General features: G+C 45.5%; 13 non-coding genes across 13 annotated transcripts; all 13 read right to left on the bottom strand.

Moving 5' to 3' along the window:
* Nucleotides 1-700: 700 nt before the first annotated feature.
* Nucleotides 701-771, bottom strand: trnag-ccc (transfer RNA glycine (anticodon CCC)). The gene has a single exon. It is a non-coding gene; the product is annotated as a tRNA-Gly (tRNA).
* Nucleotides 772-2174: 1403 nt separating this feature from the next.
* Nucleotides 2175-2245, bottom strand: trnag-ccc (transfer RNA glycine (anticodon CCC)). The gene has a single exon. It is a non-coding gene; the product is annotated as a tRNA-Gly (tRNA).
* A 1403-nt stretch (nucleotides 2246-3648) lies between these two features.
* trnag-ccc (transfer RNA glycine (anticodon CCC)) lies at nucleotides 3649-3719 on the bottom strand. The gene has a single exon. It is a non-coding gene; the product is annotated as a tRNA-Gly (tRNA).
* A 1403-nt stretch (nucleotides 3720-5122) lies between these two features.
* On the bottom strand, nucleotides 5123-5193 carry trnag-ccc (transfer RNA glycine (anticodon CCC)). Its single transcript has one exon. It is a non-coding gene; the product is annotated as a tRNA-Gly (tRNA).
* A 1403-nt stretch (nucleotides 5194-6596) lies between these two features.
* On the bottom strand, nucleotides 6597-6667 carry trnag-ccc (transfer RNA glycine (anticodon CCC)). The gene has a single exon. It is a non-coding gene; the product is annotated as a tRNA-Gly (tRNA).
* Nucleotides 6668-8060: 1393 nt separating this feature from the next.
* Nucleotides 8061-8131, bottom strand: trnag-ccc (transfer RNA glycine (anticodon CCC)). Its single transcript has one exon. It is a non-coding gene; the product is annotated as a tRNA-Gly (tRNA).
* Nucleotides 8132-9524: 1393 nt separating this feature from the next.
* trnag-ccc (transfer RNA glycine (anticodon CCC)) lies at nucleotides 9525-9595 on the bottom strand. The gene has a single exon. It is a non-coding gene; the product is annotated as a tRNA-Gly (tRNA).
* A 1403-nt stretch (nucleotides 9596-10998) lies between these two features.
* trnag-ccc (transfer RNA glycine (anticodon CCC)) lies at nucleotides 10999-11069 on the bottom strand. Its single transcript has one exon. It is a non-coding gene; the product is annotated as a tRNA-Gly (tRNA).
* A 1403-nt stretch (nucleotides 11070-12472) lies between these two features.
* On the bottom strand, nucleotides 12473-12543 carry trnag-ccc (transfer RNA glycine (anticodon CCC)). Its single transcript has one exon. It is a non-coding gene; the product is annotated as a tRNA-Gly (tRNA).
* A 1393-nt stretch (nucleotides 12544-13936) lies between these two features.
* On the bottom strand, nucleotides 13937-14007 carry trnag-ccc (transfer RNA glycine (anticodon CCC)). The gene has a single exon. It is a non-coding gene; the product is annotated as a tRNA-Gly (tRNA).
* A 1403-nt stretch (nucleotides 14008-15410) lies between these two features.
* Nucleotides 15411-15481, bottom strand: trnag-ccc (transfer RNA glycine (anticodon CCC)). Its single transcript has one exon. It is a non-coding gene; the product is annotated as a tRNA-Gly (tRNA).
* A 1403-nt stretch (nucleotides 15482-16884) lies between these two features.
* trnag-ccc (transfer RNA glycine (anticodon CCC)) lies at nucleotides 16885-16955 on the bottom strand. The gene has a single exon. It is a non-coding gene; the product is annotated as a tRNA-Gly (tRNA).
* A 1393-nt stretch (nucleotides 16956-18348) lies between these two features.
* On the bottom strand, nucleotides 18349-18419 carry trnag-ccc (transfer RNA glycine (anticodon CCC)). The gene has a single exon. It is a non-coding gene; the product is annotated as a tRNA-Gly (tRNA).
* Between the last annotated feature and the right edge of the window lie 957 nt (nucleotides 18420-19376).

Below are 19376 nucleotides of genomic sequence, written 5' to 3'. Positions count from 1 at the left end.
CTCCGATACCCTAATCCCCTCGCTATGAAGGCCAGCATGACATTTGGCTTCCTTTACTGCATGCTATACCTGTATGTATGAATGACTTCAACGACCGATGTACCAAAATACCCAGGTCTCAATACCCCTCCGCTTTTACAAATCGGTCAACATTCAGATAACATTCTACCTTCAAGGTTTTGCCACCAAAGTGGATAAACTCACACTTATCTTCATTATATGGCATCTGCCATCCACCGAATCTGTCCAATTCCTCTGCAGCCTCCAAGCAGCTCGCACTGCAACCCAGCTTGGTGTGATTTGCAAAGTTGGAGATGTTACATTGATGGAATTATTGAAAATCGCCACAGCTCGAGGAAACGGTACCGCCGCTCCTTTCTGCTCCTCCTTATAAAACTGCCGCCCAGACTTGCTCCCGCTCTTTCAACACCCGCTCATCTCTGCTGCCGTGCTGCAAACAGCCACTCCTGTGTGTTCTCGCTTTTTAAATTGCCGCTTCCCTCTGCTCGTGCTATTTGAAAAATAACTCAAATCCTTTACTCCCTCACGTAACAAGCGATCCTCACTGCTCCCGCTCTTTATACCGAAGGATATCTGTGCCCGCGCTCATTTAACAGCCGCTCCTCTCTGTGTCCGCTCTTGAAACAGTCGGGAAGTTTAATTTTTAAATACACGCTTTCTGAAATACTTCCATAAACACTGCATTGGCCGGGATTCGAACCCGGGACTCCCGCGTGGGAGGCGATAATTTTACCACTGAACCACCAATGCTCACATTACGAGCACATTCAAGTTTAAAGATAGTGCAATTAGTGTTTAATTTTTGTTAATAAAAGGCGAAGAACAACAAAGCACCTCATATTCTGAAGATAGAAACAGAGAAACTTAGAAATTGGTGCAGGAGTAGGCCATTCGTCCCTTCCAGCCAGCACCACCATTCAATATGATCATGGCTGTGCATGCAACTTCACTTCCCCTTCTTGATTTCTCTCCATGCCCCTTGATCACTTTAGCCGTAAGGGCCATATCTCACTCTCTTTTGAGTATATCTATCCAACTGGCTTCCACATCTTTCTGTGGTACAGAATTCCACAGGTTCACAATGATCTGAGTGAAGAAGATTCTCCTCGTGTCGGTCCTAAATGGTTTACACTTTATCCTTAGACAGTGACCGCTGGTACTGGGCTTCCTTTATTCGGACTGCGGGGACCTTTTTGCACCATCAAACCTGTCCATTCCCGACCAAATTTTAAATGTTTCTATGAGCTCCCCTCTCATTCTTCTAAATTCCAGCGAGTGTAAGCCGAGTCGATCCAGTCTTTCTTCATGTCAGTCCTGCCATCCCTGGAATCAATCTGGTGAATATTCGCTACACTCCCTTAAAAGCAAGAATGTCCTTCCTCAGATTAGATGATCATAACTGCACACAATACTCAAGGTCTGGTCTCAGCAAGGTGCTGTACAAGTCTCCATGCTCCGATACCCTAATCTCCTCGCTATGAAGGCCAGCATGACATTTGGCTTCCTTTACTGCATGCTGTACCTGTATGTATGAATGACTTCAACGAACGATGTACCAAAATACCCAGGTCTCAATACCCCTCCGCTTTTACAAATCGGTCAACATTCAGATAACATTCTACCTTCAAGGTTTTGCCACCAAAGTGGATAAACTCACACTTATCTTCATTATATGGCATCTGCCATCCACCGAATCTGTCCAATTCCTCTGCAGCCTCCTCGCAGCTCGCACTGCAACCCAGCTTGGTGTGATTTGCAAAGTTGGAGATGTTACATTGATGGAATTATTGAAAATCGCCACAGCTCGAGGAAACGGTACCGCCACTCCTTTCTGCTCCTCCTTATTAAACTGCCGCCCAGACTTGCTCCCGCTCTTTCAACACCCGCTCATCTCTGCTGCCGTGCTGCAAACAGCCACTCCTGTGTGTTCTCGCTTTTTAAATTGCCGCTTCCCTCTGCTCGTGCTATTTGAAAAATAACTCAAATCCTTTACACCCTCACGTTACAAGCGATCCTCACTGCTCCCGCTCTTTATACCGAAGGATATCTGTGCCCCCGCTCATTTAACAGCCGCTCCTCTCTGTGTACGCTCTTGAAACAGTCGGGAAGTTTAATTTTTAAATACACGCTTTCTGAAATACTTCCATAAACACTGCATTGGCCGGGATTCGAACCCGGGACTCCCGCGTGGGAGGCGATAATTTTACCACTGAACCACCAATGCTCACATTACGAGCACATTCAAGTTTAAAGATAGTGCAATTAGTGTTTAATTTTTGTTAATAAAAGGCGAAGAACAACAAAGCACCTCATATTCTGAAGATGGAAACATAGAAACTTAGAAATTGGTGCAGGAGTAGGCCATTCGTCCCTTCCAGCCAGCACCACCATTCAATATGATCATGGCTGAGCATGCAACTTCACTTCCCCTTCCTGATTTCTCTCCATGCCCCTTGATCACTTTAGCCGTAAGGGCCATATCTCACTCTCTTTTGAGTATATCTATCCAACTGGCTTCCACATCTTTCTGTGGTACAGAATTCCACAGTTTCACAATGATCTGAGTGAAGAAGATTCTCCTCGTGTCGGTCCTAAATGGTTTACACTTTATCCTTAGACTGTGACCGCTGGTACTGGGCTTCCTTTATTCGGACTGCGGGAACCTTTTTACGCCATCAAACCTGTCAATTCCCGACCAAATTTTAAATGTTTCTATGAGCTCCCCTCTCATTCTTCTAAATTCCAGCGAGTGTAAGCCGAGTCGATCCAGTCTTTCTTCATGTCAGTCCTGCCATCCCTGGAATCAATCTGGTGAATATTCGCTACACTCCCTTAAAAGCAAGAATGTCCTTCCTCAGATTAGATGATCATAACTGCACACAATACTCAAGGTCTGGTCTCAGCAAGGTGCTGTACAAGTCTCCATGCTCCGATACCCTAATCTCCTCGCTATGAAGGCCAGCATGATATTTGGCTTCCTTTACTGCATGCTGTACCTGTATGTATGAATGACTTCAACGACCGATGTACCAAAATACCCAGGTCTCAATACCCCTCCGCTTTTACAAATCGGTCAACATTCAGATAACATTCTACCTTCAAGGTTTTGCCACCAAAGTGGATAAACTCACACTTATCTTCATTATATGGCATCTGCCATCCACCGAATCTGTCCAATTCCTCTGCAGCCTCCAAGCAGCTCGCACTGCAACCCAGCTTGGTGTGATTTGCAAAGTTGGAGATGTTACATTGATGGAATTATTGAAAATCGCCACAGCTCGAGGAAACGGTACCGCCGCTCCTTTCTGCTCCTCCTTATAAAACTGCCGCCCAGACTTGCTCCCGCTCTTTCAACACCCGCTCATCTCTGCTGCCGTGCTGCAAACAGCCACTCCTGTGTGTTCTCGCTTTTTAAATTGCCGCTTCCCTCTGCTCGTGCTATTTGAAAAATAACTCAAATCCTTTACTCCCTCACGTAACAAGCGATCCTCACTGCTCCCGCTCTTTATACCGAAGGATATCTGTGCCCGCGCTCATTTAACAGCCGCTCCTCTCTGTGTCCGCTCTTGAAACAGTCGGGAAGTTTAATTTTTAAATACACGCTTTCTGAAATACTTCCATAAACACTGCATTGGCCGGGATTCGAACCCGGGACTCCCGCGTGGGAGGCGATAATTTTACCACTGAACCACCAATGCTCACATTACGAGCACATTCAAGTTTAAAGATAGTGCAATTAGTGTTTAATTTTTGTTAATAAAAGGCGAAGAACAACAAAGCACCTCATATTCTGAAGATAGAAACAGAGAAACTTAGAAATTGGTGCAGGAGTAGGCCATTCGTCCCTTCCAGCCAGCACCACCATTCAATATGATCATGGCTGTGCATGCAACTTCACTTCCCCTTCTTGATTTCTCTCCATGCCCCTTGATCACTTTAGCCGTAAGGGCCATATCTCACTCTCTTTTGAGTATATCTATCCAACTGGCTTCCACATCTTTCTGTGGTACAGAATTCCACAGGTTCACAATGATCTGAGTGAAGAAGATTCTCCTCGTGTCGGTCCTAAATGGTTTACACTTTATCCTTAGACAGTGACCGCTGGTACTGGGCTTCCTTTATTCGGACTGCGGGGACCTTTTTGCACCATCAAACCTGTCCATTCCCGACCAAATTTTAAATGTTTCTATGAGCTCCCCTCTCATTCTTCTAAATTCCAGCGAGTGTAAGCCGAGTCGATCCAGTCTTTCTTCATGTCAGTCCTGCCATCCCTGGAATCAATCTGGTGAATATTCGCTACACTCCCTTAAAAGCAAGAATGTCCTTCCTCAGATTAGATGATCATAACTGCACACAATACTCAAGGTCTGGTCTCAGCAAGGTGCTGTACAAGTCTCCATGCTCCGATACCCTAATCTCCTCGCTATGAAGGCCAGCATGACATTTGGCTTCCTTTACTGCATGCTGTACCTGTATGTATGAATGACTTCAACGAACGATGTACCAAAATACCCAGGTCTCAATACCCCTCCGCTTTTACAAATCGGTCAACATTCAGATAACATTCTACCTTCAAGGTTTTGCCACCAAAGTGGATAAACTCACACTTATCTTCATTATATGGCATCTGCCATCCACCGAATCTGTCCAATTCCTCTGCAGCCTCCTCGCAGCTCGCACTGCAACCCAGCTTGGTGTGATTTGCAAAGTTGGAGATGTTACATTGATGGAATTATTGAAAATCGCCACAGCTCGAGGAAACGGTACCGCCACTCATTTCTGCTCCTCCTTATTAAACTGCCGCCCAGACTTGCTCCCGCTCTTTCAACACCCGCTCATCTCTGCTGCCGTGCTGCAAACAGCCACTCCTGTGTGTTCTCGCTTTTTAAATTGCCGCTTCCCTCTGCTCGTGCTATTTGAAAAATAACTCAAATCCTTCACACCCTCACGTTACAAGCGATCCTCACTGCTCCCGCTCTTGATACCGAAGGATATCTGTGCCCCCGCTCATTTAACAGCCGCTCCTCTCTGTGTACGCTCTTGAAACAGTCGGGAAGTTTAATTTTTAAATACACGCTTTCTGAAATACTTCCATAAACACTGCATTGGCCGGGATTCGAACCCGGGACTCCCGCGTGGGAGGCGAGAATTCTACCCCTGAACCACCAATGCTCACATTACGAACACATTCAAGTTTAAAGATAGTGCAATTAGTGTTTAATTTTTGTTAATAAAAGGCGAAGAACAACAAAGCACCTCATATTCTGAAGATGGAAACATAGAAACTTAGAAATTGGTGCAGGAGTAGGCCATTCGTCCCTTCCAGCCAGCACCACCATTCAATATGATCATGGCTGAGCATGCAACTTCACTTCCCCTTCCTGATTTCTCTCCATGCCCCTTGATCACTTTAGCCGTAAGGGCCATATCTCACTCTCTTTTGAGTATATCTATCCAACTGGCTTCCACATCTTTCTGTGGTACAGAATTCCACAGTTTCACAATGATCTGAGTGAAGAAGATTCTCCTCGTGTCGGTCCTAAATGGTTTACACTTTATCCTTAGACTGTGACCGCTGGTACTGGGCTTCCTTTATTCGGACTGCGGGAACCTTTTTACGCCATCAAACCTGTCAATTCCCGACCAAATTTTAAATGTTTCTATGAGCTCCCCTCTCATTCTTCTAAATTCCAGCGAGTGTAAGCCGAGTCGATCCAGTCTTTCTTCATGTCAGTCCTGCCATCCCTGGAATCAATCTGGTGAATATTCGCTACACTCCCTTAAAAGCAAGAATGTCCTTCCTCAGATTAGATGATCATAACTGCACACAATACTCAAGGTCTGGTCTCAGCAAGGTGCTGTACAAGTCTCCATGCTCCGATACCCTAATCTCCTCGCTATGAAGGCCAGCATGATATTTGGCTTCCTTTACTGCATGCTGTACCTGTATGTATGAATGACTTCAACGACCGATGTACCAAAATACCCAGGTCTCAATACCCCTCCGCTTTTACAAATCGGTCAACATTCAGATAACATTCTACCTTCAAGGTTTTGCCACCAAAGTGGATAAACTCACACTTATCTTCATTACATGGCATCTGCCATCCACCGAATCTGTCCAATTCCTCTGCAGCCTCCAAGCAGCTCGCACTGCAACCCAGCTTGGTGTGATTTGCAAAGTTGGAGATGTTACATTGATGGAATTATTGAAAATCGCCACAGCTCGAGGAAACGGTACCGCCGCTCCTTTCTGCTCCTCCTTATAAAACTGCCGCCCAGACTTGCTCCCGCTCTTTCAACACCCGCTCATCTCTGCTGCCGTGCTGCAAACAGCCACTCCTGTGTGTTCTCGCTTTTTAAATTGCCGCTTCCCTCTGCTCGTGCTATTTGAAAAATAACTCAAATCCTTTACTCCCTCACGTAACAAGCGATCCTCACTGCTCCCGCTCTTTATACCGAAGGATATCTGTGCCCGCGCTCATTTAACAGCCGCTCCTCTCTGTGTCCGCTCTTGAAACAGTCGGGAAGTTTAATTTTTAAATACACGCTTTCTGAAATACTTCCATAAACACTGCATTGGCCGGGATTCGAACCCGGGACTCCCGCGTGGGAGGCGATAATTTTACCACTGAACCACCAATGCTCACATTACGAGCACATTCAAGTTTAAAGATAGTGCAATTAGTGTTTAATTTTTGTTAATAAAAGGCGAAGAACAACAAAGCACCTCATATTCTGAAGATAGAAACAGAGAAACTTAGAAATTGGTGCAGGAGTAGGCCATTCGTCCCTTCCAGCCAGCACCACCATTCAATATGATCATGGCTGTGCATGCAACTTCACTTCCCCTTCTTGATTTCTCTCCATGCCCCTTGATCACTTTAGCCGTAAGGGCCATATCTCACTCTCTTTTGAGTATATCTATCCAACTGGCTTCCACATCTTTCTGTGGTACAGAATTCCACAGGTTCACAATGATCTGAGTGAAGAAGATTCTCCTCGTGTCGGTCCTAAATGGTTTACACTTTATCCTTAGACAGTGACCGCTGGTACTGGGCTTCCTTTATTCGGACTGCGGGGACCTTTTTGCACCATCAAACCTGTCCATTCCCGACCAAATTTTAAATGTTTCTATGAGCTCCCCTCTCATTCTTCTAAATTCCAGCGAGTGTAAGCCGAGTCGATCCAGTCTTTCTTCATGTCAGTCCTGCCATCCCTGGAATCAATCTGGTGAATATTCGCTACACTCCCTTAAAAGCAAGAATGTCCTTCCTCAGATTAGATGATCATAACTGCACACAATACTCAAGGTCTGGTCTCAGCAAGGTGCTGTACAAGTCTCCATGCTCCGATACCCTAATCTCCTCGCTATGAAGGCCAGCATGACATTTGGCTTCCTTTACTGCATGCTGTACCTGTATGTATGAATGACTTCAACGAACGATGTACCAAAATACCCAGGTCTCAATACCCCTCCGCTTTTACAAATCGGTCAACATTCAGATAACATTCTACCTTCAAGGTTTTGCCACCAAAGTGGATAAACTCACACTTATCTTCATTATATGGCATCTGCCATCCACCGAATCTGTCCAATTCCTCTGCAGCCTCCTCGCAGCTCGCACTGCAACCCAGCTTGGTGTGATTTGCAAAGTTGGAGATGTTACATTGATGGAATTATTGAAAATCGCCACAGCTCGAGGAAACGGTACCGCCACTCCTCCTTATTAAACTGCCGCCCAGACTTGCTCCCGCTCTTTCAACACCCGCTCATCTCTGCTGCCGTGCTGCAAACAGCCACTCCTGTGTGTTCTCGCTTTTTAAATTGCCGCTTCCCTCTGCTCGTGCTATTTGAAAAATAACTCAAATCCTTTACTCCCTCACGTTACAAGCGATCCTCACTGCTCCCGCTCTTTATACCGAAGGATATCTGTGCCCCCGCTCATTTAACAGCCGCTCCTCTCTGTGTACGCTCTTGAAACAGTCGGGAAGTTTAATTTTTAAATACACGCTTTCTGAAATACTTCCATAAACACTGCATTGGCCGGGATTCGAACCCGGGACTCCCGCGTGGGAGGCGATAATTTTACCACTGAACCACCAATGCTCACATTACGAGCACATTCAAGTTTAAAGATAGTGCAATTAGTGTTTAATTTTTGTTAATAAAAGGCGAAGAACAACAAAGCACCTCATATTCTGAAGATAGAAACAGAGAAACTTAGAAATTGGTGCAGGAGTAGGCCATTCGTCCCTTCCAGCCAGCACCACCATTCAATATGATCATGGCTGTGCATGCAACTTCACTTCCCCTTCTTGATTTCTCTCCATGCCCCTTGATCACTTTAGCCGTAAGGGCCATATCTCACTCTCTGTTGAGTATATCTATCCAACTGGCTTCCACATCTTTCTGTGGTACAGAATTCCACAGGTTCACAATGATCTGAGTGAAGAAGATTCTCCTCGTGTCGGTCCTAAATGGTTTACACTTTATCCTTAGACAGTGACCGCTGGTACTGGGCTTCCTTTATTCGGACTGCGGCCACCTTTTTACACCATCAAACCTGTCCATTCCCGACCAAATTTTAAATGTTTCTATGAGCTCCCCTCTCATTCTTCTAAATTCCAGCGAGTGTAAGCCGAGTCGATCCAGTCTTTCTTCATGTCAGTCCTGCCATCCCTGGAATCAATCTGGTGAATATTCGCTACACTCCCTTAAAAGCAAGAATGTCCTTCCTCAGATTAGATGATCATAACTGCACACAATACTCAAGGTCTGGTCTCAGCAAGGTGCTGTACAAGTCTCCATGCTCCGATACCCTAATCTCCTCGCTATGAAGGCCAGCATGACATTTGGCTTCCTTTACTGCATGCTGTACCTGTATGTATGAATGACTTCAACGACCGATGTACCAAAATACCCAGGTCTCAATACCCCTCCGCTTTTACAAATCGGTCAACATTCAGATAACATTCTACCTTCAAGGTTTTGCCACCAAAGTGGATAAACTCACACTTATCTTCATTATATGGCATCTGCCATCCACCGAATCTGTCCAATTCCTCTGCAGCCTCCAAGCAGCTCGCACTGCAACCCAGCTTGGTGTGATTTGCAAAGTTGGAGATGTTACATTGATGGAATTATTGAAAATCGCCACAGCTCGAGGAAACGGTACCGCCACTCCTCCTTATTAAACTGCCGCCCAGACTTGCTCCCGCTCTTTCAACACCCGCTCATCTCTGCTGCCGTGCTGCAAACAGCCACTCCTGTGTGTTCTCGCTTTTTAAATTGCCGCTTCCCTCTGCTCGTGCTATTTGAAAAATAACTCAAATCCTTTACTCCCTCACGTAACAAGCGATCCTCACTGCTCCCGCTCTTTATACCGAAGGATATCTGTGCCCCCGCAAATTTAACAGCCGCTCCTTTCTGTGTACGCTCTTGAAACAGTCTGGAAGTTTAATTTTTAAATACACGCTTTCTGAAATACTTTCATAAACACTGCATTGGCCGGGATTCGAACCCGGGTCTCCCGCGTGGGAGGCGAGAATTTTACCACTGAACCACCAATGCTCACATTACGAGCACATTCAAGTTTAAAGATAGTGCAATTAGTGTTTAATTTTTGTTAATAAAAGGCGAAGAACAACAAAGCACCTCATATTCTGAAGATAGAAACAGAGAAACTTAGAAATTGGTGCAGGAGTAGGCCATTCGTCCCTTCCAGCCAGCACCACCATTCAATATGATCATGGCTGTGCATGCAACTTCACTTCCCCTTCTTGATTTCTCTCCATGCCCCTTGATCACTTTAGCCGTAAGGGCCATATCTCACTCTCTTTTGAGTATATCTATCCAACTGGCTTCCACATCTTTCTGTGGTACAGAATTCCACAGGATCACAATGATCTGAGTGAAGAAGATTCTCCTCGTGTCGGTCCTAAATGGTTTACACTTTATCCTTAGACAGTGACCGCTGGTACTGGGCTTCCTTTATTCGGACTGCGGGGACCTTTTTGCACCATCAAACCTGTCCATTCCCGACCAAATTTTAAATGTTTCTATGAGCTCCCCTGTCATTCTTCTAAATTCCAGCGAGTGTAAGCCGAGTCGATCCAGTCTTTCTTCATGTCAGTCCTGCCATCCCTGGAATCAATCTGGTGAATATTCGCTACACTCCCTTAAAAGCAAGAATGTCCTTCCTCAGATTAGATGATCATAACTGCACACAATACTCAAGGTCTGGTCTCAGCAAGGTGCTGTACAAGTCTCCATGCTCCGATACCCTAATCTCCTCGCTATGAAGGCCAGCATGACATTTGGCTTCCTTTACTGCATGCTGTACCTTTATGTATGAATGACTTCAACGACCGATGTACCAAAATACCCAGGTCTCAATACCCCTCCGCTTTTACAAATCGGTCAACATTCAGATAACATTCTACCTTCAAGGTTTTGCCACCAAAGTGGATAAACTCACACTTATCTTCATTATATGGCATCTGCCATCCACCTAATCTGTCCAATTCCTCTGCAGCCTCCTCGCAGCTCGCACTGCAACCCAGCTTGGTGTGATTTGCAAAGTTGGAGATGTTACATTGATGGAATTATTGAAAATCGCCACAGCTCGAGGAAACGGTACCGCCGCTCCTTTCTGCTCCTCCTTATTAAACTGCCGCCCAGACTTGCTCCCGCTCTTTCAACACCCGCTCATCTCTGCTGCCGTGCTGCAAACAGCCACACCAGTGTGTTCTCGCTTTTTAAAATGCCGCTTCCCTCTGCTCGTGCTATTTGAAAAATAACTCAAATCCTTTACTCCCTCACGTTACAAGCGATCCTCACTGCTCCCGCTCTTTGTACCGAAGGATATCTGTGCCCCCGCTCATTTAACAGCCGCTCCTCTCTGTGTGCGCTCTTGAAACAGTCGGGAAGTTTAATTTTTAAATACACGCTTTCTGAAATACTTCCATAAACACTGCATTGGCCGGGATTCGAACCCGGGACTCCCGCGTGGGAGGCGATAATTTTACCACTGAACCACCAATGCTCACATTACAAGCACATTCAAGTTTAAAGATAGTGCAATTAGTGTTTAATTTTTGTTAATAAAAGGCGAAGAACAACAAAGCACCTCATATTCTGAAGATAGAAACATAGAAACTTAGAAATTGGTGCAGGAGTAGGCCATTCGTCCCTTCCAGCCAGCACCACCATTCAATATGATCATGGCTGTGCATGCAACTTCACTTCCCCTTCCTGATTTCTCTCCATGCCCCTTGATCACTTTAGCCGTAAGGGCCATATCTCACTCTCTTTTGAGTATATCTATCCAACTGGCTTCCACATCTTTCTGTGGTACAGAATTCCACAGGTTCACAATGATCTGAGTGAAGAAGATTCTCCTCGTGTCGGTCCTAAATGGTTTACACTTTATCCTTAGACAGTGACCGCTGGTACTGGGCTTCCTTTATTCGGACTGCGGGGACCTTTTTACGCCATCAAACCTGTCCATTCCCGACCAAATTTTAAATGTTTCTATGAGCTCCCCTCTCATTCTTCTAAATTCCAGCGAGTGTAAGCCGAGTCGATCCAGTCTTTCTTCATGTCAGTCCTGCCATCCCTGGAATCAATCTGGTGAATATTCGCTACACTCCCTTAAAAGCAAGAATGTCCTTCCTCAGATTAGATGATCATAACTGCACACAATACTCAAGGTCTGGTCTCAGCAAGGTGCTGTACAAGTCTCCATGCTCCGATACCCTAATCTCCTCGCTATGAAGGCCAGCATGACATATGGCTTCCTTTACTGCATGCTGTACCTGTATGTATGAATGACTTCAACGACCGGTGTACCAAAATACCCAGGTCTCAATTCCCCTCCGCTTTTACAAATCGGTCAACATTCAGATAACATTCTACCTTCAAGGTTTTGCCACCAAAGTGGATAAACTCACACTTATCTTCATTATATGGCATCTGCCATCCACCTAATCTGTCCAATTCCTCTGCAGCCTCCGAGCAGCTCGCACTGCAACCCAGCTTGGTGTGATTTGCAAAGTTGGAGATGTTACATTGATGGAATTATTGAAAATCGCCACAGCTCGAGGAAACGGTACCGCCGCTCCTTTCTGCTCCTCCTTATTAAACTGCCGCCCCGACTTGCTCCCGCTCTTTCAACACCCGCTTATCTCTGCTGCCGTGCTGCAAACAGCCACTCCTGTGTGTTCTCGCTTTTTAAATTGCCGCTTCCCTCTGCTCGTGCTATTTGAAAAATAACTCAAATCCTTTACTCCCTCACGTTACAAGCGATCCTCACTGCTCCCGCTCTTTGTACCGAAGGATATCTGTGCCCCCGCTCATTTCACAGCCGCTCCTCTCTGTGTGCGCTCTTGAAACAGTCGGGAAGTTTAATTTTTAAATACACGCTTTCTGAAATACTTCCATAAACACTGCATTGGCCGGGATTCGAACCCGGGACTCCCGCGTGGGAGGCGATAATTTTACCACTGAGCCACCAATGCTCACATTACGCGCACATTCAAGTTTAAAGATAGTGCAATTAGTGTTTAATTTTTGTTTATAAAAGGCGAAGAACAACAAAGCATCTCATATTCTGAAGATAGAAACATAGAAACTTAGAAATTGGTGCAGGAGTAGGCCATTCGTCCCTTCCAGCCAGCACCACCATTCAATATGATCATGGCTGAGCATGCAACTTCACTTCCCCTTCCTGATTTCTCTCCATGCCCCTTGATCACTTTAGCCGTAAGGGCAATATCTCACTCTCTTTTGAGTATATCTATCCAACTGGCTTTCACATCTTTCTGTGGTACAGAATTCCACAGGTTCACAATGATCTGAGTGAAGAAGATTCTCCTCGTGTCGGTCCTAAATGGTTTACACTTTATCCTTAGACAGTGACCGCTGGTACTGGGCTTCCTTTATTCGGACTGCGGGAACCTTTTTACGCCATCAAACCTGTCCATTCCCGACCAAATTTTAAATGTTTCCATGAGCTCCCCTCTCATTCTTCTAAATTCCAGCGAGTGTAAGCCTAGTCGATCCAGTCTTTGTTCATGTCTGTCCTGCCATCCCTGGAATCAATCTGGTGAATATTCGCTACACTCCCTTAACAGCAAGAATGTCCTTCCTCAGATTAGATAATCATAACTGCACACAATACTCAAGGTCTGGTCTCAGCAAGGTGCTGTACAAGTCTCCATGCTCCGATACCCTAATCTCCTCGCTATGAAGGCCAGCATGACATTTGGCTTCCTTTACTGCATGCTGTACCTGTATGTATGAATGACTTCAACGACCGATGTACCAAAATACCCAGGTCTCAATTCCCCTCCGCTTTTACAAATCGGTCAACATTCAGATAACATTCTACCTTCAAGGTTTTGCCACCAAAGTGGATAAACTCACACTTATCTTCATTATATGGCATCTGCCATCCACCGAATCTGTCCAATTCCTCTGCAGCCTCCTCGAAGCTCGCACTGCAACCCAGCTTGGTGTGATTTGCAAAGTTGGAGATGTTACATTGATGGAATTATTGAAAATCGCCACAGCTCGAGGAAACGGTACCGCCACTCCTCCTTATTAAACTGCCGCCCAGACTTGCTCCCGCTCTTTCAACACCCGCTCATCTCTGCTGCCGTGCTGCAAACAGCCACTCCTGTGTGTTCTCGCTTTTTAAATTGCCGCTTCCCTCTGCTCGTGCTATTTGAAAAATAACTCAAATCCTTTACTCCCTCACGTTACAAGCGATCCTCACTGCTCCCGCTCTTTATACCGAAGGATATCTGTGCCCCCGCTCATTTAACAGCCGCTCCTCTCTGTGTGCGCTCTTGAAACAGTCGGGAAGTTTAATTTTTAAATACACGCTTTCTGAAATACTTCCATAAACACTGCATTGGCCGGGATTCGAACCCGGGACTCCCGCGTGGGAGGCGATAATTTTACCACTGAACCACCAATGCTCACATTACGAGCACATTCAAGTTTAAAGATAGTGCAATTAGTGTTTAATTTTTGTTAATAAAAGGCGAAGAACAACAAAGCACCTCATATTCTGAAGATAGAAACAGAGAAACTTAGAAATTGGTGCAGGAGTAGGCCATTCGTCCCTTCCAGCCAGCACCACCATTCAATATGATCATGGCTGTGCATGCAACTTCACTTCCCCTTCTTGATTTCTCTCCATGCCCCTTGATCACTTTAGCCGTAAGGGCCATATCTCACTCTCTTTTGAGTATATCTATCCAACTGGCTTTCACATCTTTCTGTGGTACAGAATTCCACAGGTTCACAATGATCTGAGTGAAGAAGATTCTCCTCGTGTCGGTCCTAAATGGTTTACACTTTATCCTTAGACAGTGACCGCTGGTACTGGGCTTCCTTTATTCGGACTGCGGGGACCTTTTTGCACCATCAAACCTGTCCATTCCCGACCAAATTTTAAATGTTTCTATGAGCTCCCCTGTCATTCTTCTAAATTCCAGCGAGTGTAAGCCGAGTCGATCCAGTCTTTCTTCATGTCAGTCCTGCCATCCCTGGAATCAATCTGGTGAATATTCGCTACACTCCCTTAAAAGCAAGAATGTCCTTCCTCAGATTAGATGATCATAACTGCACACAATACTCAAGGTCTGGTCTCAGCAAGGTGCTGTACAAGTCTCCATGCTCCGATACCCTAATCTCCTCGCTATGAAGGCCAGCATGACATTTGGCTTCCTTTACTGCATGCTGTACCTTTATGTATGAATGACTTCAACGACCGATGTACCAAAATACCCAGGTCTCAATACCCCTCCGCTTTTACAAATCGGTCAACATTCAGATAACATTCTACCTTCAAGGTTTTGCCACCAAAGTGGATAAACTCACACTTATCTTCATTATATGGCATCTGCCATCCACCTAATCTGTCCAATTCCTCTGCAGCCTCCTCGCAGCTCGCACTGCAACCCAGCTTGGTGTGATTTGCAAAGTTGGAGATGTTACATTGATGGAATTATTGAAAATCGCCACAGCTCGAGGAAACGGTACCGCCGCTCCTTTCTGCTCCTCCTTATTAAACTGCCGCCCAGACTTGCTCCCGCTCTTTCAACACCCGCTCATCTCTGCTGCCGTGCTGCAAACAGCCACTCCTGTGTGTTCTCGCTTTTTAAATTGCCGCTTCCCTCTGCTCGTGCTATTTGAAAAATAACTCAAATCCTTTACTCCCTCACGTAACAAGCGATCCTCACTGCTCCCGCTCTTTATACCGAAGGATATCTGTGCCCGCGCTCATTTAACAGCCGCTCCTCTCTGTGTCCGCTCTTGAAACAGTCGGGAAGTTTAATTTTTAAATACACGCTTTCTGAAATACTTCCATAAACACTGCATTGGCCGGGATTCGAACCCGGGACTCCCGCGTGGGAGGCGATAATTTTACCACTGAACCACCAATGCTCACATTACGAGCACATTCAAGTTTAAAGATAGTGCAATTAGTGTTTAATTTTTGTTAATAAAAGGCGAAGAACAACAAAGCACCTCATATTCTGAAGATAGAAACAGAGAAACTTAGAAATTGGTGCAGGAGTAGGCCATTCGTCCCTTCCAGCCAGCACCACCATTCAATATGATCATGGCTGTGCATGCAACTTCACTTCCCCTTCTTGATTTCTCTCCATGCCCCTTGATCACTTTAGCCGTAAGGGCCATATCTCACTCTCTTTTGAGTATATCTATCCAACTGGCTTCCACATCTTTCTGTGGTACAGAATTCCACAGGTTCACAATGATCTGAGTGAAGAAGATTCTCCTCGTGTCGGTCCTAAATGGTTTACACTTTATCCTTAGACAGTGACCGCTGGTACTGGGCTTCCTTTATTCGGACTGCGGGGACCTTTTTGCACCATCAAACCTGTCCATTCCCGACCAAATTTTAAATGTTTCTATGAGCTCCCCTCTCATTCTTCTAAATTCCAGCGAGTGTAAGCCGAGTCGATCCAGTCTTTCTTCATGTCAGTCCTGCCATCCCTGGAATCAATCTGGTGAATATTCGCTACACTCCCTTAAAAGCAAGAATGTCCTTCCTCAGATTAGATGATCATAACTGCACACAATACTCAAGGTCTGGTCTCAGCAAGGTGCTGTACAAGTCTCCATGCTCCGATACCCTAATCTCCTCGCTATGAAGGCCAGCATGACATTTGGCTTCCTTTACTGCATGCTGTACCTGTATGTATGAATGACTTCAACGAACGATGTACCAAAATACCCAGGTCTCAATACCCCTCCGCTTTTACAAATCGGTCAACATTCAGATAACATTCTACCTTCAAGGTTTTGCCACCAAAGTGGATAAACTCACACTTATCTTCATTATATGGCATCTGCCATCCACCGAATCTGTCCAATTTCTCTGCAGCCTCCTCGCAGCTCGCACTGCAACCCAGCTTGGTGTGATTTGCAAAGTTGGAGATGTTACATTGATGGAATTATTGAAAATCGCCACAGCTCGAGGAAACGGTACCGCCACTCCTTTCTGCTCCTCCTTATTAAACTGCCGCCCAGACTTGCTCCCGCTCTTTCAACACCCGCTCATCTCTGCTGCCGTGCTGCCAACAGCCACTCCTGTGTGTTCTCGCTTTTTAAATTGCCGCTTCCCTCTGCTCGTGCTATTTGAAAAATAACTCAAATCCTTTACACCCTCACGTTACAAGCGATCCTCACTGCTCCCGCTCTTTATACCGAAGGATATCTGTGCCCCCGCTCATTTAACAGCCGCTCCTCTCTGTGTACGCTCTTGAAACAGTCGGGAAGTTTAATTTTTAAATACACGCTTTCTGAAATACTTCCATAAACACTGCATTGGCCGGGATTCGAACCCGGGACTCCCGCGTGGGAGGCGATAATTTTACCACTGAACCACCAATGCTCACATTACGAGCACATTCAAGTTTAAAGATAGTGCAATTAGTGTTTAATTTTTGTTAATAAAAGGCGAAGAACAACAAAGCACCTCATATTCTGAAGATAGAAACAGGGAAACTTAGAAATTGGTGCAGGAGTAGGCCATTCGTCCCTTCCAGCCAGCACCACCATTCAATATGATCATGGCTGTGCATGCAACTTCACTTCCCCTTCTTGATTTCTCTCCATGCCCCTTGATCACTTTAGCCGTAAGGGCCATATCTCACTCTCTGTTGAGTATATCTATCCAACTGGCTTCCACATCTTTCTGTGGTACAGAATTCCACAGGTTCACAATGATCTGAGTGAAGAAGGTTCTCCTCGTGTCGGTCCTAAATGGTTTACACTTTATCCTTAGACAGTGACCGCTGGTACTGGGCTTCCTTTATTCGGACTGCGGCCACCTTTTTACACCATCAAACCTGTCCATTCCCGACCAAATTTTAAATGTTTCTATGAGCTCCCCTCTCATTCTTCTAAATTCCAGCGAGTGTAAGCCGAGTCGATCCAGTCTTTCTTCATGTCAGTCCTGCCATCCCTGGAATCAATCTGGTGAATATTCGCTACACTCCCTTAAAAGCAAGAATGTCCTTCCTCAGATTAGATGATCATAACTGCACACAATACTCAAGGTCTGGTCTCAGCAAGGTGCTGTACAAGTCTCCATGCTCCGATACCCTAATCTCCTCGCTATGAAGGCCAGCATGACATTTGGCTTCCTTTACTGCATGCTGTACCTGTATGTATGAATGACTTCAACGACCGATGTACCAAAATACCCAGGTCTCAATACCCCTCCGCTTTTACAAATCGGTCAACATTCAGATAACATTCTACCTTCAAGGTTTTGCCACCAAAGTGGATAAACTCACACTTATCTTCATTATATGGCATCTGCCATCCACCGAATCTGTCCAATTCCTCTGCAGCCTCCTCGCAGCTCGCACTGCAACCCAGCTTGGTGTGATTTGCAAAGTTGGAGATGTTACATTGATGGAATTATTGAAAATCGCCACAGCTCGAGGAAACGGTACCGCCACTCCTCCTTATTAAACTGCCGCCCAGACTTGCTCCCGCTCTTTCAACACCCGCTCATCTCTGCTGCCGTGCTGCAAACAGCCACTCCTGTGTGTTCTCGCTTTTTAAATTGCCGCTTCCCTCTGCTCGTGCTATTTGAAAAATAACTCAAATCCTTTACTCCCTCACGTTACAAGCGATCCTCACTGCTCCCGCTCTTTATACCGAAGGATATCTGTGCCCCCGCTCATTTAACAGCCGCTCCTCTCTGTGTACGCTCTTGAAACAGTCGGGAAGTTTAATTTTTAAATACACGCTTTCTGAAATACTTCCATAAACACTGCATTGGCCGGGATTCGAACCCGGGACTCCCGCGTGGGAGGCGATAATTTTACCACTGAACCACCAATGCTCACATTACGAGCACATTCAAGTTTAAAGATAGTGCAATTAGTGTTTAATTTTTGTTAATAAAAGGCGAAGAACAACAAAGCACCTCATATTCTGAAGATAGAAACAGAGAAACTTAGAAATTGGTGCAGGAGTAGGCCATTCGTCCCTTCCAGCCAGCACCACCATTCAATATGATCATGGCTGTGCATGCAACTTCACTTCCCCTTCTTGATTTCTCTCCATGCCCCTTGATCACTTTAGCCGTAAGGGCCATATCTCACTCTCTTTTGAGTATATCTATCCAACTGGCTTTCACATCTTTCTGTGGTACAGAATTCCACAGGTTCACAATGATCTGAGTGAAGAAGATTCTCCTCGTGTCGGTCCTAAATGGTTTACACTTTATCCTTAGACAGTGACCGCTGGTACTGGGCTTCCTTTATTCGGACTGCGGGGACCTTTTTGCACCATCAAACCTGTCCATTCCCGACCAAATTTTAAATGTTTCTATGAGCTCCCCTGTCATTCTTCTAAATTCCAGCGAGTGTAAGCCGAGTCGATCCAGTCTTTCTTCATGTCAGTCCTGCCATCCCTGGAATCAATCTGGTGAATATTCGCTACACTCCCTTAAAAGCAAGAATGTCCTTCCTCAGATTAGATGATCATAACTGCACACAATACTCAAGGTCTGGTCTCAGCAAGGTGCTGTACAAGTCTCCATGCTCCGATACCCTAATCTCCTCGCTATGAAGGCCAGCATGACATTTGGCTTCCTTTACTGCATGCTGTACCTTTATGTATGAATGACTTCAACGACCGATGTACCAAAATACCCAGGTCTCAATACCCCTCCGCTTTTACAAATCGGTCAACATTCAGATAACATTCTACCTTCAAGGTTTTGCCACCAAAGTGGATAAACTCACACTTATCTTCATTATATGGCATCTGCCATCCACCTAATCTGTCCAATTCC

The sequence above is a fragment of the Pristiophorus japonicus genome, chromosome 25, assembly GCF_044704955.1.
Source record: "Pristiophorus japonicus isolate sPriJap1 chromosome 25, sPriJap1.hap1, whole genome shotgun sequence".
Taxonomy (NCBI): Eukaryota; Metazoa; Chordata; class Chondrichthyes; family Pristiophoridae; genus Pristiophorus; species Pristiophorus japonicus.
This window is presented reverse-complemented; position numbering and strand designations above follow the sequence as displayed.